This window comes from Acomys russatus, chromosome 3, assembly GCF_903995435.1.
Source record: "Acomys russatus chromosome 3, mAcoRus1.1, whole genome shotgun sequence".
In the NCBI taxonomy this organism is placed as follows: Eukaryota; Metazoa; Chordata; class Mammalia; order Rodentia; family Muridae; genus Acomys; species Acomys russatus.
Window position 1 is genome coordinate 8734917 of NC_067139.1, and position 26045 is coordinate 8760961.

General features: G+C 46.9%; 6 non-coding genes across 6 annotated transcripts; 1 reads left to right on the forward strand and 5 right to left on the reverse strand.

Moving 5' to 3' along the window:
• Nucleotides 1-5705: 5705 nt before the first annotated feature.
• Trnam-cau (transfer RNA methionine (anticodon CAU)) lies at nucleotides 5706-5778 on the reverse strand. Its single transcript has one exon. It is a non-coding gene; the product is annotated as a tRNA-Met (tRNA).
• Nucleotides 5779-9300: 3522 nt separating this feature from the next.
• Trnai-aau (transfer RNA isoleucine (anticodon AAU)) lies at nucleotides 9301-9374 on the forward strand. Its single transcript has one exon. It is a non-coding gene; the product is annotated as a tRNA-Ile (tRNA).
• A 2514-nt stretch (nucleotides 9375-11888) lies between these two features.
• Nucleotides 11889-11961, reverse strand: Trnaa-agc (transfer RNA alanine (anticodon AGC)). The gene has a single exon. It is a non-coding gene; the product is annotated as a tRNA-Ala (tRNA).
• A 4405-nt stretch (nucleotides 11962-16366) lies between these two features.
• Nucleotides 16367-16439, reverse strand: Trnav-cac (transfer RNA valine (anticodon CAC)). The gene has a single exon. It is a non-coding gene; the product is annotated as a tRNA-Val (tRNA).
• An 837-nt stretch (nucleotides 16440-17276) lies between these two features.
• On the reverse strand, nucleotides 17277-17349 carry Trnaa-agc (transfer RNA alanine (anticodon AGC)). The gene has a single exon. It is a non-coding gene; the product is annotated as a tRNA-Ala (tRNA).
• Nucleotides 17350-17537: 188 nt separating this feature from the next.
• On the reverse strand, nucleotides 17538-17610 carry Trnav-aac (transfer RNA valine (anticodon AAC)). The gene has a single exon. It is a non-coding gene; the product is annotated as a tRNA-Val (tRNA).
• Nucleotides 17611-26045: the final 8435 nt, after the last annotated feature.

Here is a 26045-nt window from a genome sequence, read left to right on the forward strand (position 1 = left end):
TGTCCCAGAGGGGACAAGAACGCTGCAAGAAGACCAACAGAGTCAACTAACCTAGACCCATGGGGACTCACAGAGACTGAAGCACCAACCCAAGAGCATGCATGGGCTGGACCTAGGCCCCCTACACACATGTCATTGATGGGCAGTTTGATGTTCATGTGGGCCCCTAGTAAGTTGAGTGGGTGCTGTCTATGACATGGACTCTGTTGCCTGTTTATGATCACGTCACTCAAACTGGGCTGCCTTGCTTAGCCTCAGTGGATGAGGAGGAGCTCAGTCCTTGCTGTGCTGGGGTGGGTTGGGGGGACCCTTTTCTGAGGACAAGGGAAGGGAGGACAGGGTGAAGAGGGTGAGAGGGAGGCACCTGGAGCAGAGGAGGGAAGGAGCTATGATCAGGATGTAAAGTGATATCAATTAAAAATAGTGGGCATGGTGGCACATGCCTTTAATCCCAGCACTCAGGAGGCAGAGGCAGGCAGCTCTCTGTGCGTTCGAGGCCAGCCTGGTCTACAAAAGTGAGTCCAGGAGAGCCAGGGCTACAGAGAAACCTTGTCTCAAAAAAAAAAAAAAAAAAAAAAAAAAAAAAAAGATAGCTGGATAGACAGATAGATAGGTGGATAGATGGAGAGATGAGAAGAGACAATCAGGTCCTTGGGAGCTGGAGTCACAGGTGGTCATGAGGTGGCTGGTGTGGGAGCTACCACCAAACTGGAATCCTCTGCAAGAGCAGCAAACACTGTCAACTGCTGAGCCATCACTGCAGCCCCAATTATTGCATTTTCTTTACCTCAAAGAAGGTAAAGGCTTATCCCTAGCTGTACATCTTCACAGTAAATAAAAAACACATTTTCTCATCATAGTGTAGAGTTGAACTGTTTTGTAGAGTGAGAGTGAGCAGTGCACAGATAAATCAGCAAGATAAAGTCATGTTGTGTTGTCTCGTGGAATGTTCAGAGGCAATCTCAAGGTCTTGCTTCACCAGAAAACCACAGCCCCAAGATAATTCTTACAGTACCTGGTGCAGGCACTTTCCTGGTACTGTGATAAAGCACCACGACCAAGGTAACTTACAGGAGAAAAAGCTTATCCTGGCGTTATCAGTCCAGAGAGTTAGAGTCCACAGCGACAGGGACAGCGTGGCAGCAAGCACAGGGCCAGCACCAGGAAGCTCGGAGCTCACATCCTCAACTGTCGCTTCCTCACAGTGTGGGAACTGGACAAGGGCTAGCTTCCCTGAGCAGAAGCCCCCTCCCACCTGCCCTATGCTCAATCAGCTTGAAGTCAACTTCCCTGGGAGCTAGATGAGGGGCTCACTTCCCTGAGATCCAAACAAAAGCTCACCTTAGCAGATTAGGGCCAGCTTCCCCTTCCCCAATTGTGTGGGTGACCCCGCAGTGTGACAGCTACATCAGATGAAATGTCTAGATAAAAGAGTCCCCCTGCAGCATGACTCAAAGCCCCTCTGCCCTGTACCTTATCAATTAAGGCCAACTTCCTCTACGCCCCTTACCTAATTATGTGATGCTAAGGGAAAGTCCCGCTTGCGGTTTCTGCCTTTTAAAAACCTTGTATTCTAAGGAGTCAAGGCCGCAACCTTCCTCAGCCTCTGGGGAACGGAAGGTCCTTTCTCCGGAGCAAGATAAAGAAAAAAGACCCTGTGTACATTGCATCTGACTGGTCTCTGGTAGTCTGTGAAGTTTCGTGATTTGGGCATTTCAACAGCAACAGCCAGCTCTCTGACAGCAACGTCTATATATTAGTTATTCTGTGGGTGTGACAAAACACTGACCAGAGGTATCTTAAAATAAGGGTTGATTTTGGTTTACAGTTCTAGAGGGTAAGAGTGAGGGCACAGTGGAGGCACAGAGGCGCTCTTTCTCCTGTAAGCTCCGGTATGGCAACAAGAACAGACGGCTTGAACAGCGAACTTGAAACAGAGAGAGTACGCTGGAAGTAGACGCTTCCCTCCGCCCGCCCCCCTCCCTTGCTCCCCGCCTCCTGAGACACGGTTTCTCTGTGTAGCCTTGGCTGTCCTGGACTCGGTTTATAGACCAGGTTGGCCTCCAACTCACAGCAATCCACCTGCCTCTGCCTCCCTGAGTGCTGAGATTACAGGCCCACTCCAAGGGACGTCCTTCCTACAGCAAGCCTGAACCTTCCAACAGCGCCACCGCCTGGACACCAAGTGGAATACTGGAGCCTGGGAAACAGTTCTCTGTCAAACCCTGTCATAGGACCCATTTGTAACATGTTTCCTAAAACTTGAGACATGGAAATTGTATCTTTAAGAAAGGATGTATCGCCGGGCTGTAGTGGCGCACGCCTTTAATCCCTGAACTCGGGAGGCAGAGGCAGACGGATCGCTATGAGTTCGAGGCCAGCCTGGTCTATAAAGCAAGTCCAGGACAGGGGAGACCACACAGAGAAACCCGGTCTCACAAAAAAAAAAAAAAAAAGGATGTATCTGACTGGTGAGCGGCTCTCTGGTAAAGGCTGCTTGCTGCCAACCCTGGTGACCTACATTTGATCCCCTAAATCCACAGGAGGAAGGAGTGAACAAATTCCCCGAAGTTGTCCTCTGTCCTCCACAAGCAACACATAAAATACATGTGGGGAAAAAATCATGGGATATATCTTGGATCCTTTAATATGCTTTTAAAATTAAGATCTCCTGTGAACGTTGCTCAGAGTATCAGGGAAGATGAGAAATGCAGGTGACATAAAAGTAAATGAAGCAAGCCAAAATGCACAGACCTGCAGTTCCCTTGTGCTTACACACGCCAGTCTGAAATGCCTGCTGTAGGTGAGACAGGGCCCACAAGAACCCACTCATGAAATAGTCTCTCTCTCTCTCTCTCTCTCTCTCTCTCTCTCTCTCTCTCTCTCTCTCTCTCTCTCTCTCTTCCTCCCTTCTTTCCTCCTCACACCCCCTCTGCATTTTGTGGACAACATTAAAGCAGCAATATAAGAAAATGTTTATTTAATAAGAAAAACGTTTTAAATTGCCAGGCAATCAGTCAACAGTGCTTTGTTCATCTAAGACAAAGGAAGCCCTCAAAACAAATTGTACAAACTTTGAAAAACAGATGGAAAAAGAAAACTTCTGTGTAGGCTACTTTTTTCTTTTTCTTTTTGGTTTTTCAAGACAAGGTTTCTCTGTGTAGCCTTGGCTATCCTAGACTTGCTTTGTAGACCAGGCTGACCTCGAACTCACAGTGATCCACCTGCCTCTGCCTCCCAAGTGCTGGGATTAAAGGCGTGAGCCACCACGCCCGGCTCGGCTACTTTTTTCTTAACAAATGTGTTTTATTATGAACTTATTAACCAAGTATTCATCACTTATAACCCGACTAACCTAAACGATAGCAAAAGGGGCATCTTAAACATCTTAAAGCATACAATAACAAAACCGTAAGGATTTCAGTTTCGAGGAACTGGTGTAATCAGCAGGATTTCTTTTTCTGGAACCTGGAGTAACCAGAACCTGGAACCTCAGCAGGAGCCCAGAGCCCCAAAGCCTTCCCTCAAGCAGTTCTCTCTAGGAGCATCTCAAAGTGGAGCGATGAACAGCCAAAACTATCCCAAGTCTCTTAAGACCTCGCCTCCAGTTTTTGGGCTCATTTATATATCTCCTCCCAGAGTCTGTTCATGGGATCTTTTCAGCTGGCAACAATCAAGCTCCCGCAAGAGGCGGTTTGTCTTCTAGTGGATTAACCTCACGTGTTCTCACAAGACTGATCCGATCCCACATTTGGGGTCATAACAAAAACAAGTTTATCTCTCCTTCACTTCTGAAAAGTAACAGACTTGCGCTGTGAAGCCAGACATGTGAGGGAAATTGTCGAGATGGATAGCAGGTCTCACGACAGAGATGACTCATCCACCCTCTGTATACTCCAAACACAATGGTTTGTTATTTTTATTGTTGTTAGAACAAATATCTTCAAAGTTAGTGGGTCAAACAATATGACGACGACGATGATGGTTTTACTGTCTCACAGTTCTATAGGTCAAGACTCTAGGCTGAGTCTCTCTCAGTTATAGCTGGAGTATTGACTGTACATGTTCCATCAGGAGACTCCTTCTCTTTCCAACTTCCAGGTTTGGTCTCTTCTTCAACGTAGCCCTCCTCCATCCTTTTCAAAGGCAGCAGTGGAGGACCACTTCCTTCTCACATCTCTACATCTCCTGCCATCAGGTTCCCTTGGATAATATCAGGGAGAGGCTCCCATTCCTACTGGCCCATGTGATCATATTGGGCTGACCCGGGTAAACCCAGACAATCTCTCTGTGCTGGTTTGAGTGAGAATGTCCCACCTTAGGCACTGGTACTGTGAAGACTCAGTTTCCAGTTGGCAGAGCTATTTGCAGAAGTGGCCACCCTTTGCAAGAAGTGCCACAGGGTGAGCTTTGAGATGTCACAGACTCACCTACTTCCACTTCCCTGCTTGGTGCTTTTGCTTGAGGTGGGCTTTCTCAGCCTCCTGCTCTTGCAGCCTTGCGTGGGGCTTGCCTGCCAGCCTCCCACCACATTGGCTGCTTAGCTCTCTGGAATCTGAAGCTAAATTAAACTCTCTTCCCGATTCTGTGACTCTAACATATCTACAGTCATGCATGGTGATTCCTCACTGGTTCCAAGAATTCAGACATAGGGCTCTTGGGAAGGGAGTTACAATGTGTAAAACAGGAAATTGTACTTTCCCCATTTTCCTTCTTCCTAGATCGATGTCTTGCTAGAATCTGAAAACTATGTTTCCCAAGAAATTCCAAGAAGGTTGGGTACAATGCAGCCTGACAAGTGTTCAATTTCAGGTCAGATGACTGGACTATGAGAAAATCAAGCCTAGACCTCAAAGCAGGGTCCTCTGGAAGACAGGAATTGTAACTGTTTAAAGGGTAGGGATTTAACAGAACACTTGTTTCATCTGCTTTGTTGGAGTTGTTCTTAAGCGAGACACTTGTTCTTCTGAGGGTAATAAACTTTTTTTTTTTTTTTTGGAGACAGGGTTTAATAAAGGGCAGGATGTACTAGCTCCTCAGCACCACACACGGCTGCAGCCTGTCGCCTCGACCCCACCCTCCTTGCATCCTAAGAAACGGGTGTTTTAAATCCTTTATCATTTGGTCATAATCCAGTTTTCACAGCAGATTATCCTGACGTCATCGTGCAAGCATAGCTAGTTATCTTGTTTTCTTTTGGAAGTTTGAAGAATTCAGAAGTTACAGAAACCCCTTGAAGACAGGATTTCCTGTGGTCGGACTTCTTTTGGAGCACTCCTACAGGACCCTGGGTGTATGTCCTCCTTAGGACAACAGATCCACCTGAGTCCCAGGTCAATGTTCTTACAGCCTGGATTCTCCCTGCTCCTGTCGACGCTTAGCATGTTTTCCAGTTTATTCTATTACATCTCCGATTTTAACTACCCAGGCTTCTAGGTAGCCTCAGTGCTCATTTCCGGTGGCTCGGTAAACAGTAAGTACCAGGAGAAGGAGGTTCCGGGAGCGCTCCTACCGCACTGCAGGGCATACTGCGCTGGGGGACAATTCGTTCACCAACCTCCAAGACGCTAACTCTGAGCGCCATCAAACTAAGGACAGAATGATGTTTGGGTAAGCAGTTTTCAGTGAGCAGGAGTTCTAAAAGCATCTGTACTCCTTTGTACGTGAGCCTAATTTGAAAAATGTGCCGAGTCGCTATAAAATACTGCCTTCTCTGAGGCTCGAACTCAGGACCTTCAGATTATGAGACTGACGCGCTGCCTACTGCGCTAAGAAGGCGACAGAAAACAATGGCTGGCCATGCCATAGAGGAAACGTTTGATGGCTTTTCTTTGTTCCCACCCCCCATCCCGTCCCTGCAAGGAGTCTGCGAATTTCTGCACTTCTAAGTGGTTTTGACGTGGAGATGTTTCCAAGACAACCAACACCGACTAGTGGGAACAGACAAGTGCCTTCCATGGGCACTGAGTAGGTGGGGGTGGGGCTTCAGGGCCCTGCTTTATGAGTCTACCTGCTAAGAGTGAAAACAATGCTTGTTTAGACTGGTGGAATTAATAGAATGCGTCTCCTATTGTGGGTCAGATCCCGCAGTTGAGAGGAGTCAAGTCAATTGCATGCGATAGGATGGGCAAGGACGGAGGTGCGAAGTCCTTATGAGGATCCGAGACCCGGACGGGTGAGCTAAGTCACAGGGCTAGTGCTTAATTCCCACTCTCGCACACTTTCTTTGAACAGGGAACTGTGTTATAATCGTAAAACCACGTTAGAGCGGTGCTTAAGAGGACAACCTCTCCTGCAGGGGAACAGAGTTTGGGTGCCAGCACCTAGCCAGGGCAATCCAAAATCCTTTTGTTAACTGGGGTACGTCAGCCCAGACATGGATTTTGTGATTAAAAGCTCACACTGTGAAAGGACCAGTGCTACACAGGGATCCTGAACCCAGTGTAGTTGCTGGCTGGCTAATAGAGACTTTCTACTGGCTAAACCCGAGTCTGAGCAGCCTTTGCTGAATAGCCCACAAGGCTAGAGCTGGAAGGACAGAGCTGGAGAATGCTGGCGCCCATCCCTTCCCTCTCAGGCTACACCAGCCTGTGCACTCTCCTTTGAGCCAGTCACCCCACAGGCTTTGGCTTTTCCAACACCTGTTTGCTTTTTATTTACTGTTTTGTGATGCTGGAGCTGAAATCTGGAGAATCACACATGGTAGGTCAGCTGTCCTGCATGGTCACTCCATCCTTAATCTGGTGTGTGTGGCTTCTCTGAGGACTGAGGTCTTTGCTAATTCCTCTTTTCAGTTTTAAATCACTGGGAACAGTTTTTTCCTTTCCGTTCAGACTCGACTGAAGGACCCAGTTGCCTCAATTTCTTCCACACTGCCCAATCTCGTAATCCCTATTACAAACAGATTGGTGACACCTGGCTTCTCCCGCGCTGGCGATTTACAACAGGACTCCACTGCCTGAAGTCTGGAGCCCTGAAGTCTGAACCCGAAGATTCCATAATCTCTCCGATGGAGGCTCCCAGAAGTAACCGGGTGTTCAGTTTTTGGATGCATTTTATCAAGTATTTTAGCCGTAATAACACAGCTCAACGACCACCGAGCAGGCAGGTATTTCCTCTGCCTTGGAGGAAGTCAGAGCTGACTTTTGTCATCTAAAAGATAACGAGATCGGAAATCCTGTTAAATAACTTCCCACCCACGGGGACCAGAGACAATATTTTGTAAAATTCTGCTCCCATCTCCCAAAGAAATTAACTATCCTGCTAAGACGTAATCAAGAGCCCCTCCTCGGGAGCGGCTCAGTAGTTTTGAAACGCGGGTCTGAGACTCATTTCAAGGCTCTTGTGAGATGAAATTTTGGGGGTAACTTCAGAGTAAGTTTGTAAAGCCCACGCACAGCCTGTCTAGCCCTGGAGAGTTACTGGATCAATCGGGCACAGGACGCTGCTGAGGTGAAGACCTGGCAGAGCTCGTGGACTGGCCATCTGGGACCTTGGCTCCAAGGTTCCTGCCCCCTGGTGGTGAAGCGGTTTGAGTTTAGACTGGTGCCCTTTGGAGTGGTACAGTGGCCTGTGACGTTTCTAGGAGCTGTGCGTCATGCCTCACGCGTGGGGCTTCTTCGAGTCCTCGTTTGTTCGCGTCTACTTTTGTGGTTGTTGCCACAGCAAGGCCACCAGGTAGGGACCTGGCGCTCTGAGGGTCCCTGGGGAACAGGATCAGCGGCATCGGTTCAGCAAAAGGTCTCGGGGACAATCGACTCGGAGGCTGATGCCCCGCGTTGGCCTCGCCAGCTACAGACTCGGGGACTGCGGGCGACTTCGGAGTCACAGATATTCGGTGTCACCAAAGCTCCTGATCGCGGCGACAAGGGACTGTCTCAGATTTCGGGATGAGACTTCAGACCGGACCATCCAGCATCCAGGTAGAAGGGAAACCCAGACCTCTGGTCCTAGAGTGGTCAGTGCTGGCTCCGCCCTGCCCCCTGCGGGTCGCTTTGAGCCGGTTCCGTTTGTCGCCAGGGCTCTGCAGACCCTCAGACCAAGAGTCCAAAAGCGTCCAAGGCAAGTAATTTCTGGGGAGCCTGGAAAAGCTCATTTCAAAATCTCAAGTTCTCCACTCCTCCGGGACTTCATCAAAGGAGACGGAATGAACACGGGAGGCCATGCCCGAATTCAGACACCGACGACCTGACAACTTTCTTTCTTTTGTTTCTTCAGTTCCCGCTGAGGGAGCCATGAAACAAACGCCTTGAAGCGCAGGAGTGCTCAAAACTTCTAGTCTAGTGGCGATGGTAAAGTTCCAGCCGAGCCGGGTTTGGCACCGCTGCGACCCAAGACAAGCGTGGGTGCGCCTAGGAGACTGGGCCCTGGGCCGGGTGGGGACGGGCTGGTCCCGGACTCATTCATCACGCAGCGGCGGCTCCATGACGGAGGTCAGAGGGTCCAAGCCCCGCCGGCCGGGAACCACCAGGGTTTCCTGGCACAAACTCTGGGCCTGCGGGCCCACACACCAAACACCTACTCTCCCAACCTCCACAGCCACGAATTTAGACTGGGCTCCTGTTAGGAGTCCCTGCCGCAGAGCTGGCCTCTGTCACTCTGGTTGTCTGCCAGGCAGTTCCAGACCAGGTTGGCATTTAAGTCAGGCTGCAGGAGGGCCAGGCAAGCGTGCCTGCTGCTCTGTTCTTCCAGGAGGGAAAATATTGTCTATTTCGTCCGAGATTCCAGAACAGAATTCCAGTCTGGCATCCCCGTGTCCACAAGACCTAGGTCTGTCTCTCGCACCCCAGCAGGGAGGCACGATCTGCCCGAGGCCTGCCACCCACTGACTTATCCAAATGTTTAAAGCGAATGGAATCTGAAATTCAGTACAACTGGGAACAGTTCAAATAGTGACTAGGGGCTAACAGGAGAACTGTGCAGCGGGCGGCTAGAAGTCGGCTTGCACGTTGTGTGTGCACTGAGCGAGTGGACTGGGCAGCCTGGGGCCAGAATCTCTGAGTCCCACAACAGTGGTCAGAAGTCATTGCAGCTGACATTTGTTGCTCATATAAAGAATGCCCTTTCTGGTCAGAGAAACTTTCTACTTAGAACAAAGCGAGCTTCGTAACTTTTCCCAGCTTGAAGAAAATCTGTTTAAAAATTATTTTGAATCTTAAAGTTTTGGGGCACTCCCCCAAACCCCCCCACCCCCCCCCCCCCCCCAAAAAAGTATCGAACAAAACGACCTCTGTACTTCTTTGTATTTTCGATAATACCGTGACCTATCTGTTGAGGTGGATTGGACAGTACTTCTCAGCTGGCCGGTTAGCTCAGTTGGTTAGAGCGTGGTGCTAATAACGCCAAGGTCGCGGGTTCGATCCCCGTACGGGCCAGATGATAAAACTACTTTTAGTCAATGGGCTCTGCCTTAAACAAAAGGATGAAGCGAATCTACTTTGTGCAGCTGTCTAAAGCATACCCACTTCAATGTGGTCCATCTTGAAGGAGTCCTATGCTGCCTTCTGATTTTGTGCCTCAGTGTCCTGAAAGCACAGATGGAGTAGAGGACCCAGAAGGCACCCAGTCTGGAAGCAGAGGGCAACAGCAGTGAATACTCAGACCTTTCTCCCTATCACACTTTCCACAGTGTCCCTCCTGTCCAGCCACTGCCTTCACCAGGGGACTTCCTGCAAAGCTATGTGCATCAGAAGGCTGGGTGAGGCTCCCGGAAAACCCGGAGTCCCCGCCTCTGGCCGCCTCTTCATTTCTGTTTCCTTCCTAACCTGGAGACATTGAACTGAGGAATGTTGGGTTCAGAACCCCAATCTGTTCTCCAATGTCCAACTGCTTAGTGAGGTTCCAGAATCTTCTGGCAGAAATCTTTGCTAACAGTTGTCTGAACCTGAGCTTGTCCCTCGCAGGAGCTCCAGGGAGGCTGGCAGAAGTTGGCTTGTGGCATTTACGATAAGCCTTTTAGTGCGTGTCCCGATCATGTTATAAAAGGCAAATATCAGGCTGTCGACCAGGTTCTTCAGATTTGTTGACCCCTGAAACGTTGCAAGCAGCGCAGCAGTCACACGATGTAGTCAGGATTCCTTTGTTAGCTGAGTGAAGACGGAATGGCTTCACTCTCCCTTTTGTGCTGTCTGCAGCCAGGCACCTTCAGAGCATGAAATGGCACCTGCCTTGCTTCCTCCATCCCATGGTAGGGAGCAAGAGCAAATATCTACTTGTGATTCCAGCATGGCCTGAATCTCCTCTCTCCAGCTCACCAAACCACCAAGAACTGATTTCAATGTGATCAACAGCGCCCTCTCCTTCCTCTCTCTCTCTCTCTCTCTCTCTCTCTCTCTCTCTCTCTCTCTTTCTGTATTTCAAATATGAAGGGAATTCTCTTTAGTCCTTCCTTGTCACCCACTGTCAACCTGCTACACAAGCTCTTCTTTGAAGTAGCGTAGGAGGGTCTTCATTGATTGACCGAACGAGTGGATGTGCAAATGCATGGTATTCTATTGTATCCTCGGTTTCCATTTTTGTCTACAGGACTACAGACATTCCCTTACAACCCACAAATAGTCTACAGTTTTCAATCCATGCACCCCTTTCTACTCTAGAAGGTTTGTTGAGTGTTTTCCATTTTGTCCAGTTGAATTTGGTAGCAAAAGGACTTGTCCACACCTGTCCTTTTCAGCTGCCATGATGCCAGATACCAGAGGCTCAGGACTGTTTCCTCAAGGTCTGGGAGTTTGGAAGTGGCGAGCCCTGAATAGGAAAACAGATGTTAAGTATTTCAAATAATGAGCTCTTCCTCTGCCCCAACTCACCTGTCACTGCCTGGTCTCCACAGTAACTTACCCATTAGCACACTAATCATCTAATCTCCCTATCTCCACAGCCTTGAATTTAGGCTGGGCTCCTGGTGATAGTTCCTGCTCCACTCAGGGTCTCTGCCAGGGCCGTTCCAGACCAGGTGGCCTTTAGGCCCAGGCTGCAGGAGGGACAGGGAAGCGTGCCTGCTGCTTTCTTCTTCCAGGGAGGAAATACCATCCATCTCCTTTCAGATTCCAGAACAGAAGAAATCTAGTCCTGGATCCAGATGGTCCACAGGGAACAGCCGGCATTAGATGGTCCACTCTAGACAACCGGGGTAGAGAGGGTCCACTCAGGAGGTTCCAGCAGTGTCCTTGGTGGGTTCAATTGCAGGAATGTCAGAAGGGAACATTTCTAGCTAGAGCCTCTGGAGGGAGGCAGAGCAGAGTGTAGGGTGTTCCACACTGGCTTCTGAAGGTTAAGGACAAAAAGTGTGGTCCCAAAACGATTGCATTTGTGTAAAATACAGGCAGTGATGAAGGAGGAAGAGGCCGGACACCTGGAGACACCTTGAGGAAAACGTGTAGATGCTGGAGAGCATGTGAGAGAACCAAGGCCAGTGGCTAATAAGGTCAGAGAAAAGTGATTCTCCATTTTTACAGAGCTTAGAAGTGGGAAACAGACTAGTGGGAAGGGGACACTTGTCACTCAGGCCCCGTGGAGGACTTTCCACATAGTAGTGGTTGCAGTGCAGGGCAACGGGATGCTCCCTTCTGGTGAGGCGCAGAACCACCTCTCACTATCGCGGCAGAGTTGGCAAAAACTGGGCGAGGAGCGGGAAGATTCCGGAGAAGTTAGAGAGGGCACGACATGGAGGTTTAAGGGTGAAGTCCTACACCTGGTGGCTCGGAAGCTTTTGTCAGGTTACAGTCATTTTAGCTGTCCAGAAGACCGAGTGCTCCAGGGAGCCCCAAAGCTTATATTTTGAGTAGGACAGCAAAGAGTAAGACCACGGTAGTCCAAAATACACATTGGCCCAGAGCATGCACTAGAAAAGTCATGAAGACACTGGCCAGAGGTTCAAAAGCTGAAGTGAGTGGAGGATGTGGGCATTGATCCCACTACCTCTCGCATGCTAAGCGAGCGCTCTACCATTTGAGCTAATCCCCCAGCAATAAAGGGCCTTTGCTTGTACTTTCCTTTATGCACAGTACTTCCCCTGGTACTCACAGAATTAACTCACATAGATAGGGCCGAGGAAAGCGCCCTATGAAGCCCCAAAATGCAGACTGGCCATGATTATTTCCCAACTCCTCAAAAGTGTATGGAGTTGGCAGACAGCCTGAAAACAAACCATGTTTCCACCCGGTTTTGAACCAGGGACCTCTTGCATGTTAGGCAAGCATAAAAACCACCACACTACAGAAACAGATGGTAGTCTGATGGCTTCCTAGTTTCTGTCCATATATGCAAAACTTGCACAAAGTGAGTCCAGGACAGCCAAGGGTACATAGAGAAACCCTGTTTCGAAAAACCCGCAACAAAACAAAACAAAGCAAAATAAAACCTGCTAACAAATGAGCTGATGTTGGCATTCATTGTATTTACTTAAGTTATGGGCTAAGGAAATCAAGGTAACTAAGGTAGCGGCTCCCTCCATCCACAGCTGCTGTCTGAGCACCGAGATTGCACACCGTAAGCAAAGTCCCATGGGATTCGTCCCTCTGTGGCTGTGCCTGCTGTGCTCTCATCTGTCCGGTGGTGACAGGAGCTTGATTTCGCGTCTTGGTGACTAGGATAATCCTGCTGTGACTGTGAAGGCCCGAGTGTCTCGAAAAGATTCTGATCCGTTGCCATGAGTGTCTCAGAACAAAGTCAATGTCTCCGAACACCTCGATTCCACTGCTGTGGCCGCGTGCCCAGCAAGGGGAGGCCCTGTGGCACTATTTTCCATTTCTAAAGGAAACTCCATGCTAGAGTACTAGCTGCTCTTGCAGAGGACCTGGCTTTGATTCCCAGCACCCGCAGGGCAGCTCAAAAGCACGTTCAGTTTAAGTAATTGGGCATCAGTCGCCCTCTTCTGGTCACATCGGACACTGCATGAAAATGAACATAATATGTTCTAAATATTATTAGAGGCTTTCCTGTGCATCATCTCAGTATTCCCTTCCTTTGTGACAGCCAAAGACACACAGAAATCCTTAATACCGGAGACTTCCTGTGGCCACACTGGGCTGAAACACAGGAGCCCCTCCCCTCCCCCTCCTCACCCCCATTCCCTGGGGACGGTCCCTCTTGGTGGGGATCCAGGGTCCCCTTAGCTCTTTCCCACTGCCCCCCTGAGCCTTTCCTCATAGCCCATCTCCGTTCCTTTGTGTCACCCACCGACCTGCAGGAGCCCTTTATCAGGAGCCGCACAGCCACCTTGCCTAGGATCCAGAGTGGTCAACAGCAACCAAAGGACAGAGTACACACCCAACAAAGACAGGATCAGATGTCTGCACCAAGAAATGTCTCAAGTGTCCTAACCACTGCCCGTGTGGACAGGCATGACAGCATGCTTCCTAGAGAAGCCAGGCAGCCTATTGCAGCAGGCCCTGAGGGTTCCAGTAGAGTTGAGGCATCAGTGACTTCAAAGTAACGATTGTGAATGTGTTTAAGAACCTTAACTTCCCTGTAATGCCAGCACTCAGGGAGGCAGAGGCAGGGAGATCTTTGTGAGTTCAAGGCCAGTCTCATCTACAAAGTGAGTCCAGGACAGCCAAGGCTACACAGAGAAACCCTGTCTCCAAAAACAAAAATGAGGTGGGGTTGGAGGGTGGTATGGTGTCACTGGATTAGATTTTCTGTTATTGGAGGAAGTGTGTCACTGGGGTGGGCTCTGAGTTTTCAGAAACTCAAGCCAGTCACAGTGTCTCGCTCCCCCATCCTGCTGCCAATTACACATCTGACAGTGGGTTAGTATGTACACTACACAAGGAACTAAAAAGTAAAAAAGACAAAACAAACAAACAAACAAACAAAAACAAGACATTAAGAAAGCAAATAATCCTATTTAAAAATGGAATAAAGCCGGGTGCGGTGGCACACGCCTTTAATCCCAACACTCAGGAGGCAGAGGCACGTGGATCGCTGTGAGTTCCAGGCCTGCCTGGTCTACAAAAGGAGTCCAGGACAGCCAAGGCTACTCAGAGAAATGCTGTCTAAGGAAAAAAAAAAAAAAAAAGGAATAAAGAACTAAACAGAGTTCTCAAAAAATGAAATACAAATGGCTGAGAAACAAAGATGTGGTCATCAGGGATATGCAAATCAAAACTACCTTTCGAATTCTTCTCACCTCAGGCAGAATGGCCAAGGTCCATAAAGCTAAATAAAGCTAGCCCATGCTAATGAGGTGTGGGGAAAGAGGAACTCTTATTCATTGCTAGTGGGAGCCCAAACTCTTGCAGTTTCTATGGATACCCGTGTGGTGGTTCCTCGGGAAGCTGAGAATCGATCTACCTCAAAATCCAGCTAAAACTGGTGCAGAGTGCATGCCTTTAATCCCAGAACTTGGGAGGCCTAGGCAGGACAAGCTCTGTGAGTTCTACATAGTAAGTTCCAGCACAGCCCGGGATATGCACAGAGACCCTGTGTAAGAAGCAAAGAAAACAAGCAAGCTAATCAGATCCGTCTGTACTACTCTGAGGCATTCGCCCAAAGGACTGTACATCCCACTACAGACATACTAGCTCATTCAAGTTCACTGTGGCCTTAATTATAATATTCAGAAATTAGAAACAGCCCAGATGCCCATTAACTGATGAATGAATAAAGAAAACATGGTGCATTTATGCAGTGAAATATTATTCAGGTGTAAATGACAGGTGTGAACTGTCTGGTGGGTGCTGGGCATTGAACCTGGGTCCTCTGGAAGAGCAGCTGGTGCTCTTAACTGCTGAGAATATCACATTTCAAATTCAGGAACAGAAGAAAGCTAGTCCGGGTTCTGTGTGGTCCACCGGGAACCGACCCGGGTTAGTTAGTCTACGCAGGACATATGGATTCACATGGGCTCAGTAGCTTCGCTCAGGATGAACTCAGCAGTCGTGGCGGAGGTGTGGTGGGTTCAGAGGCTGGTTTTCAAACTAGGAATAATGTGTGGGCAGGAAGCAGGGGAATCGTGGGGTTTTCCTCACTGCCTCCTGAAAACCTGGACATGTTTTCTGGTCGGAGGACCTCTTAGCATATGAGGCTAGCGTGCTCCCATGACACTACAGGAACACGTTTCAGTAACCTGACACTGTTACTTTACAAGCCAAGGCAGACTGTATCCTTGCTGAGGTGCCACCGAGAACTTACATATCTACATTCATGGAAAAACCCGCAAAGAACACTATGGAACCAGGAATAAAAGCCGTGGGTGAGAGCAAGACAATGACACAGGCAAGGAATAAGGAGCAAATAAAGGCCCCAACAGAGTCAATGGAACAACACATCTGGAGGACGTGGGCGGCGCGCTGCTACTTCCGTGCCAAATGAGCGCTCTACCTCTTCAGCTAATCTCTCAGTGCTCTGGACCTTGTCACCCCCGGGACTGTCACGTCCCCAAACACATAGCAGAGATTAGACAATCTGCTCAAAACCACTTCAGGGCCTGAGCGCCTTTGTCGGCACTCTAATCAGTGGTTCTCAACCTGTGGGTCGCGACCCCTTCAGAGACTCCAATGACCCTTTTCACAGGGTTCGCCTAAGGCGACCAGAAAACATCTATACAATATGACTCATAACAGTAGTAAAATTACAGCTATGAATAATTAGCAGTGAAAGTGATTTTATGGCTGGGGTCACTACAATAACAGGAAGTGTATTGAGGTCGCAGCCTTAGGAAGGGTGAGAACCACAGCTCTAAGAGAGAGAGAGAAGTGGCGCCAGGGAAGTGGGCATGGGAACGCGGAGCATCAACAGACTCCTGGTGGCAGTGGAACATGCGGCTTCATTTGTTCTTAGAAAGAGGGGGAGAATGTGCTCCCTCAGGTCTGGTCAAGAAAGATGGGGAAAGGCTCTAGCAGGCCCGACTATGGCGAGCAGGCTGCCGACAGCTTTTGTATTTTACTCTTTTCTCCCTCGCTAAACCGTTAGGTTACATCCTGACGCTGACCCCAACGTCTACTCCCTTATTTGGCCACTGACTCATCCCTGAGACCAAACAGCAAGATCCCACTATGGAACCATCAAAGTCAAAGACCGAAATGCATTATTCTGACTAACCTAAATAAAATACCCCGTCAGAACTTACCAGCAAGTCCTAGCTCATTCTCACACAGGCCTTCCCTTTCATCCTCTTAAAATTAACGCTTGCAAAGCTATTTTTGTGGCGGTTTCTGCCGGATTCAGATTCAGTCACCTTGTCTCTTTGTCTTGCTCACTAAAGGATCTCTCTGTGATGATTTGTGCTTGGGTAATTGGTGTTTGGGTGTGTTGGTTGCCTAATGAGGCTCCAGAGAGAGCACCCCGCAGTACACCCTTCAGATGGGTGTGTGTTTGGCTGAAAGTCTGAGAGCTGTAGAGAACTGCAAAATAGCAAAAGGAAAATTGTTCCCGCCCGGTTTCGAACCGGGGACCTCTCGCGTGTGAGGCGAGCGTGATAACCACTACACTACGGAAACACCCTGAAGTCGTATTTTTGTCATTTTGTAATCCAAGACAGAGGCCCCCAGAAATTACAACCAAACCAGAGAGTAAAAGCCACAGTGGAGAGGAGCGATCCTGGCATGGGAAAGGAATAAGAAATGTGACTTGGGCGGCAGAGGGAAGAGCTCAGCGAAGGAAGAAGCGCGGGTGTAGGAATTCCCGCGTTGAGACGCAGCGGTGCATCGCAGGGGAATCGCGCGCCTGTAAACCACACGGAGGGCACGAGGTTGGAAGAGCCTGATCACCCTCGAGGAGGACGTTGTAGACGCCGGAGAGCTTTCTGAGAGAACCCGCGCAGGTAGCTCAAATAGACTCAGATCCCCACGCCCACACCCCTTCCTCGAGTTTAGGAATGGAAAATTGAGACTGAGATTAGCGGAGAGGGGACCAGGTTCCAATCAGACGGAGAGCAGGTTTGTTCACGCGTCGCTGTCAGCGGCTTTGCAGGTCTGTGGGTAGTTCCTCTGAGGCGCAGAACAACCCTTGACTGACGCGTTAGCAAAGTGAGCAAAGAGATGGACAGGGAAAGAAGATTCTAGAGGGTCAGGCAGAACAGTTAGAGCACGGGTGGCTTAAGAGGAAATTGGTCATCTTGGTTGTGTAGAAGAGGTTCTGACCCAGCGTCCGGCAAGTGAGGTGCAGGAAGAAATAAAGGCGGATATTTGTTAAATGGTGCGGAAAACTTTGTTGCGTATTCGGGGGAAAACTAAAGTTTTTGTGTAGTGTGTGAGAAGAAGAAAGTGCAAGGCTAAAAAGGTTACCGTTAAGTGCTTGGATTCTTGGGCTGACGGTGCGCGAGGAACCGTACTAACTGGAGGATGTGGGCATCGATCCCACTACCTCTCGCATGCTAAGCGAGCGCTCTACCATTTGAGCTAATCCCCCGATGAAGACGACCTTTTCTTGTACTTTCTTCTGTGGGCAGCATCTCCACTGCTCGTCGATTATCTGCATGGTGCCAGACAGGATGAGAGTCAAGACTCAAATCAGAAAGGGGAGGTTCTCATGGCCTAATTGCTGAAAAGTGTAGGGAGTGAGGTAAGAGCGCGAGAGGCCAGGAAAAAGAGTTACAGTGTTTCCGCCCGGTTTCGAACCGGGGACCTCTTGCGTGTTAGGCAAGCGTGATGACCACTACACTACGGAAACGCAACGTAGCTGACTAGTTTCCTAGTTTCTACCCATTTGTTCAAAACCTGCTTAGTAGATGGTTAGATGATGGCACTTGTTGTATATTTGTGTATCTTGGGGTAGCGAAGTCAAAGTAACGAAGGTGGCTCTTCCCCTCCGCGCCCAGCCCTTGGTGACCTCACTCTACAGCCGCTGTCTGAGCACCGAGATTGCATACTGTAAGCGAAGTCCCATGGGATTTGTCCCTCTGTGGCAGCTCAAAAGTACCGTCTGTTCAAATACTCGGGCATCGTTCGCCCCCTTCTGGCCACATCGGACACTGCATGAACATACACATATAGATACTAAATATTAGAGGCTTTCCTGTGCATCATCCCAGCGTTCCCTTCCTTTGTGACAGCCAGCAACACACAGAAACCCATTCTATCAGTGTCTTAGTAGCGGTTTTATTGATGTGAAGAGACTCCACCACCACAGCATTTTCTAATAAAGGAAAACAGGTAGCTTTGGCTGGCTTTCAGTTTCAGAGGTTTAGTCCACTATCAGCATGGCGGGAAGCATGGTGACATGCAGGCAGACATGTGCTGCAGAAGGAGCTGAGAGTTCTACATCTGGATCTGCAGGCAGCAGGAAGGAGACTGTGGGACACACTGGCGTAGCTTGAGTATAGAAGACCTCAAAGCCCGCCCCACACAGTGACACACATTCCTACTCTACCACCACAGCGCACTCCCTGGCCGACACAGACCTGTAGCCTCGCCACAATGCAGAAATGCATTCAGTCCACTCTCAAAAGTCCCCATCATCTATAACAGTCTCAAACTTGCTTAAACGTCCGAAGTTCAAAGTGTATTCTGAGATTCATGTAACCTCAACTGTAACCACTTATAACATCAAAATTAAAAAATAATATATTTGCAACACACAGCAGCACAGCAAATACAGGACCATTGTAAAAGGGAGCGAGCATAGTGAAGGAACGCTGGACCAAAGCAACACTGAAGCGCAGCTGGGTGGATTCCAAACACTGTGCATCCATGTTTGAAGTCAAAGCCCTCTTTTGTCTGCAACTCCTTTCAGCTTTGTTGAGTGCAACACACTTCTTCCTTATGGGCTGATTCCATTCCCCGGTAGCACCTTTCCTTGGCAGGCATCGCATGACTCTGGCATCTCCAACATCTTGGAGTCTCCAGAGCAATTCAGGCTTCATGCTGTGACCTCTTGGCCTCCATGCAGGGATACACTTGGCTTCAGCAGCTTTCCTTAGTCCCAGAGAGAGATCCCATAATTCCATTCTTCCTGACTCTAAAGCCAGAGCCCTGTGGCCAAAGCTGCCATGTTCTGCTGTTTGCTGGGGCTGGGACATGGCCCCTCATTCACCTACATCTTCCTCAGTTTTCTGCTCTTGATGGTTTCCTTCGCTGCCTAAGCTTGGCTGTCCTGGAACTTGCTCTGTAGCCTGACCTTGAACTCAGAGATCTGGATGCCTCTGTCTCCTGAGTGCTGGGACTAAAGGCTTGTACCACCAAGCCTGGACAGAAAATGTTGTTTAATTCCTTTACACAAGATACAAGCTTAGCAGGGTGGGATCTTTCTGTGGTCCTGGTGTCTCTTCACAGCCATAGGCACCCCAAGACAATGCAATAAGGAAAGCATTTCATGACATGAAAGTAGAAAGAGAATGACTAAGGAAAATCTGAACTGAACTACAACTGAAAATAAAGACCTTAGAATGTCAAACAAAAACCTCAGAGGTAAGCCTCATCAACAGATCACAGGACACTCAAGAGAGAATCTGAAGATTAGGGAGAATAAACGGATAGCTCAGTCAAAGTAAATGTTAAATCTAAAAACATGCAGTCACAAAACATCCAGAAAGTCTGGTCAAAGGCACACAAAATACTTTTAACAAATCATAGAAGAAAATTTCCCTAAAGCAGGAGGTGACAGTCCAAGGAGAACACAGAACTCCAAATAGACAGCATGAGGAAAGAAATTCCAGTACACACAATATTCAACACACTAAATATATAGAACAAAGAAACAATATTAAAAGTTTCAAGGGACAACGATCAATCTCATAAAGGCATGTCCATTAGAATAACACCTGACTTCTCAAAGGACACTCTGAAAGCCACTAGGGCCTGGACAGATGTTCTACAATCTCAGAGAGACTACAGATGTCAGACCAGACTACTACACACAGCAAAACAGTCACAAACAATGTGGAAAAGGAAGCATTCCATGATCAAACCAAATTTAAATAATCTCTATCTACTAATCCAGCTCTCCAGAAAATGTGAGAAGGAAAACTTCAGTCCGAGGAGACTAGCCACATGCAAAAAGACAAGGGAAAAATGATTCCAAACAGAGAATCAGAAGAGGGGACAAAAACTCTGACCACAAGAACAAACTAAGAGAAATCAATACACACTGCTCATTGTTAACAGACTAACAGATCAGAAAACAGAATGCATCTCTCCACTGAATCTAAGAGATAAACCTCATCAAGGACAGACATCACCTCAGGACGAAAGGACAGACAAAGGATTTCCAAGCCAATGGACACAAGAGCAAATAGGTTCATGAATTTCAATATCAGACAAAACAGACTTCTAATCAAAACCTAGCAAAGGAGACAGGGAAAGAGACACACATACTCCTTAAAGGAACTATCCAGCAAGAGAATATTGCAGTTGTAAACATTATGCACCAAACTCAAGGGTGCTTAAGTTCATAAAAGAAACACTCCTACAGCTAAAGTCCCATGTTATCCTCACACGGTGATAGTGGGTGACTTTCTTTTTTCTCTTTTTTTCTTCTATAAACACTTATTGTGAGTTTATTTATAACATTCAGAACATTTTCCCTAGGAGAAGTAACCTGACAGAACAATTGTAATAGGAGATGCCAAAATCTTTTTATGCAGTTGCCTATATGTATTTTGCTTATTTTTCTCCAGATAGTACTAAAGCCAAATACTTGGACATCCCATGGGCGATTGAAAAAGTGACCAGAACAAAGATCCTTGTGTGGATCAGTTATTTTCAATGTAGAGGTTCCATATGCTTGCTTACCTTGATTTTTCAGAGGCTCAAAGGGATTAATATATCCGCCTTTTGAAGTGTCAGAAACTACCATGAGATGGAGGTGGAAGAGAAGATCTTTGTTTTGCTGTGTGAGTCAACTTGGTGACTTGTCAACCCAGTGGGTGATGAGAATGCCCATGTTTGGATTCCATTGTTCAGAAGGAGAATGGCTTTGGGACTGCTGCCTTCTTGAACTTGTGGCTGATCTCTCAATTTAAAAGAAAGATATTCACAGTACGTAATTGCATTTGCTCTTGCCCTTAGGTTTATAAAGATTCTTTGTTTGTGTGGGCTACAAATGTTCACATCTATCTCCACTAAACCCACTAAAATAAACATCTTACTAACTAAAAGTTTGTAATTGTTGTTTGGCTTTCACCTTCAAACCATCAAACCATTTTTTATTAATTTATTCAGATTACAACTAAATTGTTATCCCATCACTTGTATTCTCCCATTCCTCCCTCCCTCCCACCCCCATCCTATTCTCCTCCCCTAGGTCCATGACCGACGGGGACCTCCTCTCCCGCTTTATGGTCACAGGCTATCAAGTCTCATCTTGGTATCCTGCCTATTCTTTCTTTGAGTGCCATCAGGGCTCCCCACCAAGGGGAGGTCGTCAAATATGGGGCACCAGAGTTCATGGCAGAGTCAATCCCTGATCTCCACATAACTGTGAAGAATGTCCTGTCCATTGGGTAGATCAGAGTAGGGGTTTGATGTTTACTGCTTGTATTGTTTTTGGTTAGTGCAATAGTTTGAGCAGACACCCCTGGGCCCTGATCCACTGATTATGTTGTTCTTTTTGTAGGTTTCTAAGATCCTCTGGATCCTTCTATTTCACCATCTCCTATATTTCTTTTACCTAGAGTCCCAGTAGGATGTCCTCACATCTATCCCAGTCCTTTGGGAAGGGAAGACTTTCATGGGACATGCCTCTTGGGCTAGTGCCCAATTTTAAGTGTGTATGATAGTGGGTGACTTTCATTTCCCACTTTCCTCAAAAGATAGGCCCTCCAGACAAAAACGGAGAAATGCTGCAGTTAAGTAAGTAAAATGGACCTAGCAGACATCTACAGAACATTCTGACTAAACCTAAGGAATACCATTTCTCCTCAGAAGCCCAGGGATCCTGCTCTAAAATTGGGCACATGCTAGGACATAAAGCAAATCTTAAGAGATACAATAAAGCCTGGGGTAGTGGAGCATTCCTTTAATCCCAGAATTTGAAAGGCAGAGGCAGGCAGATCGCTGTGAGTTTGAGGCCAGCCTGGTCTACAAAGCAAGTCCAGCATAGCTAAGGCTACACAGGGCAACCCTGTCTCAAAAAACAAAACAACAACAACAAAACAAAAACAAAAACAAAGAAAAACAAGAGAGAGACAGAGACAGAGAGACAGAGACAGAGACAGATGAAATAAAATTCAAATAACGCTCTGCCTCCTATCTGTCCACCGTGGATTAAAGCTGGAAATCAATAGCAACAGAAAGTAAACAAACTCATGGAAAGTGAGCAATTCACTACTGAAAAAGAATGGGTGAAGGCAGAAATCAAGAAAGGATTAAGTCCTTTAAAAATTGAATAAAAATAAAACCACAAAATACTCACATCTATTGGACACAAGGAGAGTTATTTTAAGAGGCAAGTTTATAGAACTAAGTATCTAGATGTCGATCTACTTATCTACATATTATCTATCTATCTATCTATCTATCTATCTATATCCCTATTGATGTATGTATCAGTCAATCTATGTACATATGTATCTACCTATGTATCTATGCATGCTTGTATGTATCTACCTATGTATTATATATCTATGTATCTTATACAGCAAGAAATAGTCAAACTCAGAGCTGAAATCAATGAAATAGAAACACAGAAACAAACATACAAAAAACAGTTAAAGAATCAATAACATGAGTTGGTTCCTTCAGACCATCAGCATGATTGACAAACTGTTAGCCAAGTTAATAAGATACCAAGGGAAGATCCATATTCATGAAAGTTATTGCTTTTTTAAAATTACCTGTACTATCTGTAGGCCTGACCTGCAATCAATCAAGACCCAGACACTTGTTATATTTTAAAATAGCTTCAGTTAACCTGGGGCAGGACAGATATCAATCCTTTAAACTGCTTCCCATAGTGGGGCAGGCATGAGATCCCTGTCTCAATTCCATGCCATCTGCTCTAATAACTTTTATCAAGCTACCTCCCATCTATAACCCCAAACACTTGTCAACGTTCCTCATCTGGGCCGGATTCTCTAGCCACACCAGCCATGTGCTTCCCCTCCATCTAACCCATGGCGGCCTTCCTCTCTTCCCTTCAAGGTCTCTGTCTCTCCTCCTTGTGGTGGTTTTTCTTCTTCCCCCAAGTTCCTCTTTCTTAAGGTCCCAGCAATCTCCTTTGCCCTGCACATGTGCGATGGCTTTTTATTAATCGAAAGGTGGGTCACAGAGACAGTAAACAGTAATTAGCATCAAAATACATCAGGCCACCCCCAACAGCAAGTAGAAATGAAAAGCATATTACAGCGGACACTGATGAAACTCATACGACATACTTTGAAAGTCTATATTCCAACAAATTGGAAAGCTTACAAAAAAATGAATAGATTTCTTTTATGTAAGACACATTGAAGTTAAGCCAAGATCAAATAAGCAATTTAAACATACCCATAACCTCCAGCAAAATAGAAGTGCCCTGCACCTCCAACAGCAAGCTCTGGGCCAGATGTATTCAGTGCAGATTCCTACCAGATCTTCTAAGAAGAATGAACAATACTCAAATTATTTTTAAAATGGTAATGGAAGGAACATTTCCTAATACTTTTCACAAAGCTACTAGTATTCCAGTAATAAAACTATGCCAAGACACAACAAATAGTATAGAGCAATATCGTTTATGGACACAGACAACGAATTCTCAGTAAAATACTTACCAACTGAATGGAGAGAGCACATCAAAAAGGTTATCTACCACAATCAAATTGGCTTCACTCCAGAGATGCAGGGGTGGTACAATACGTAAATCAGTAAACATCATCCACCACACAAACTGGCTGAACCACAACAGATACCATCATCTCATTAGATGCAGAAAATCTAACACTCCTCCATGAGAAAAGTCCTGGTGAGATGAGGGGTACAAAGGACACACCTCAGTACAACAGTGACAATTTACAGCAAGCCTATAGCCAACACCAACCTGAACAGAAACTCAAGCAATTTCTACTAAATCAGGAACAAGACAAGGATGTCTACCTTTCACAATCTGTTGAATATAGTGGGAACCAACTTGTGCAGCCACTATGGAAATTGGTGTGATGGTTCTTCAGGATCCTGGGAATCGATCTACCTCAAAATCCAGCTAAAACTGTCATTTTAATCCCAGAACTTGGGGGCAGATGCAGGCAGAGAGCTCCTGAGGAAGGGCAAATAGAACAAAGAGAAACCTAGAATAAATAGGAGGATCAAATAGGTCGTTGGATGGAAGAGAAGGACAAAGGAGGGAATATGGGGAGGGACAACTAGGAGCAAAGGCCACGTGACAACCGTAGGGAAACCTACTACTGTAGAAGCTTCCTAAACAGATACATATATGAAGGGAATCTAAGTGGAGTCATCAATAATAAGGGACGTAGTGCCCTAACTAGATATGTAAAAACCTCCAGGGTCAGGAATGGGTTGATTCTTATTGAGACATTGGCCTAAGGCGCCCATGGAGGCCTCCAACCATCACAGCTATTGACAAGGCTATTGATTACTCCCCACAATCTGCTTGTTAAGCCATGTTACTGAAGGTAACACTTCCGTCATTGAACATGGAGAAGTCTAGGTGGTTCTGAGAAGGAGCTAAGTTCCTCCTCCATACATACACCACAGCCTTAGGGAAAGCCTCAGTTCATCAGGCCAGCTCTCAACATTTCTGAGTCTTTTTTATTTTTATTTTTGAACCATTACAACCACAAGACAGCTGCACAATGGAGATGAAAGATTAATTTGTTAGAGGAATGAATGAGTGAGTGACTTCATGCCCCTCTTTGTGCCATAAGTGCCGCCAGGTGCCTTCGGAGCACCAAGCTGAGAAGGGATTTAATGCCTTCCTTCCTCCATCCCATGATAGGGAGTAAGACCAAATGTTTACTTGTGGTGTTCAGTGTAGGCTAAATAGCCTCAGTTCCCATCACTAGGAACTGATTTCAATGTGATCAGTAACCATCAGTGGTTGTGATTATTTTTCAAATGTGACTTACAATTGTCTTTAGTCCTTCCTTGTCAACCTGCTACACAAGCAACAAAGAGATCCAGGGTGGAAAAGGAGCTCCTCCTGGCCCTCTCTGAGGCTGAAGCTCAGAACCTTCTGGTAGGAGACGGACAGACCTGCAGCTGCCCTGAGGTCGACTCTCCCAGCAGCAACTTCACTTTAGAAATGTAGAGTCTTCGCTCCAAGCATCCCGCATCCACCTGCAGCCTGTAAAGAACACAGCATCACTTGGACGTTGCTGCGTATCAGCTAGTGCTGCATCTGAGGCATTTCACAGGCAGAACGATGGCGCCCACACCCCTCCAGTACTGACCTAAACAAGACCCTCTGAGCTGAGGGAGCAGGGACAGCTACAACTGCCTTTGCTGATTTCCTATCTCTTGTTTCACACCTCTGGCATTCTATTTCCTCAGAAGTCTTTCCTTCCTGCTCTTCTTTGTTGAAAATAACAAAAGAGGTTTTCAATCATCAAGTGAGTGAAAGTTCAAACCTCACCCACCGTCCATACTGTTCTGTTGTATCTTCTGGGTCCATCTGTGTTGGCATGTGATGGTTAGTGTTTGTTGTCAATTTAATTGTATTGAAACAAAACAAAAACAAAGCAAACCAACTACAACCACAAAAAAAAGAAGGAAAGAAAACAAAAACTAAAAAATGACTGGGCAAAATGACTGGGCAAGCCTGTGAGACATTTTGCTTACTTAAGTCATTTGGGGTGGACTTCTGACCTCGGTCTTTGAGTTGGGAAGACACATTTAATCCAAGTCTTTTGGAGTGGGAAGACCCACTTCTAATCTGGGCCCCACCTTCTGTTTGTGGCCTATACAAGGGACATGGCAGAGGGAAATTTTTGCTCTTTCCTTGCTCTTGGTTTGCTAGCAAGTCTATTTCTTCACTGGCACCAGAGCCTTCATATCAGGAATTCTGGCATACATGGAAGACCAGCTCGTGGACCTAACTACTGGATTCCTTGATCTTCCATTCAGAGGCAGCCATGGTTGTTTTAGCTGGATTACAGCCTGAAGGTCATTCTAATAACTCCTTTTCTCTCCCTATAAGATTCTTCCTATTAGTTTTGTTACTCTAGAAAA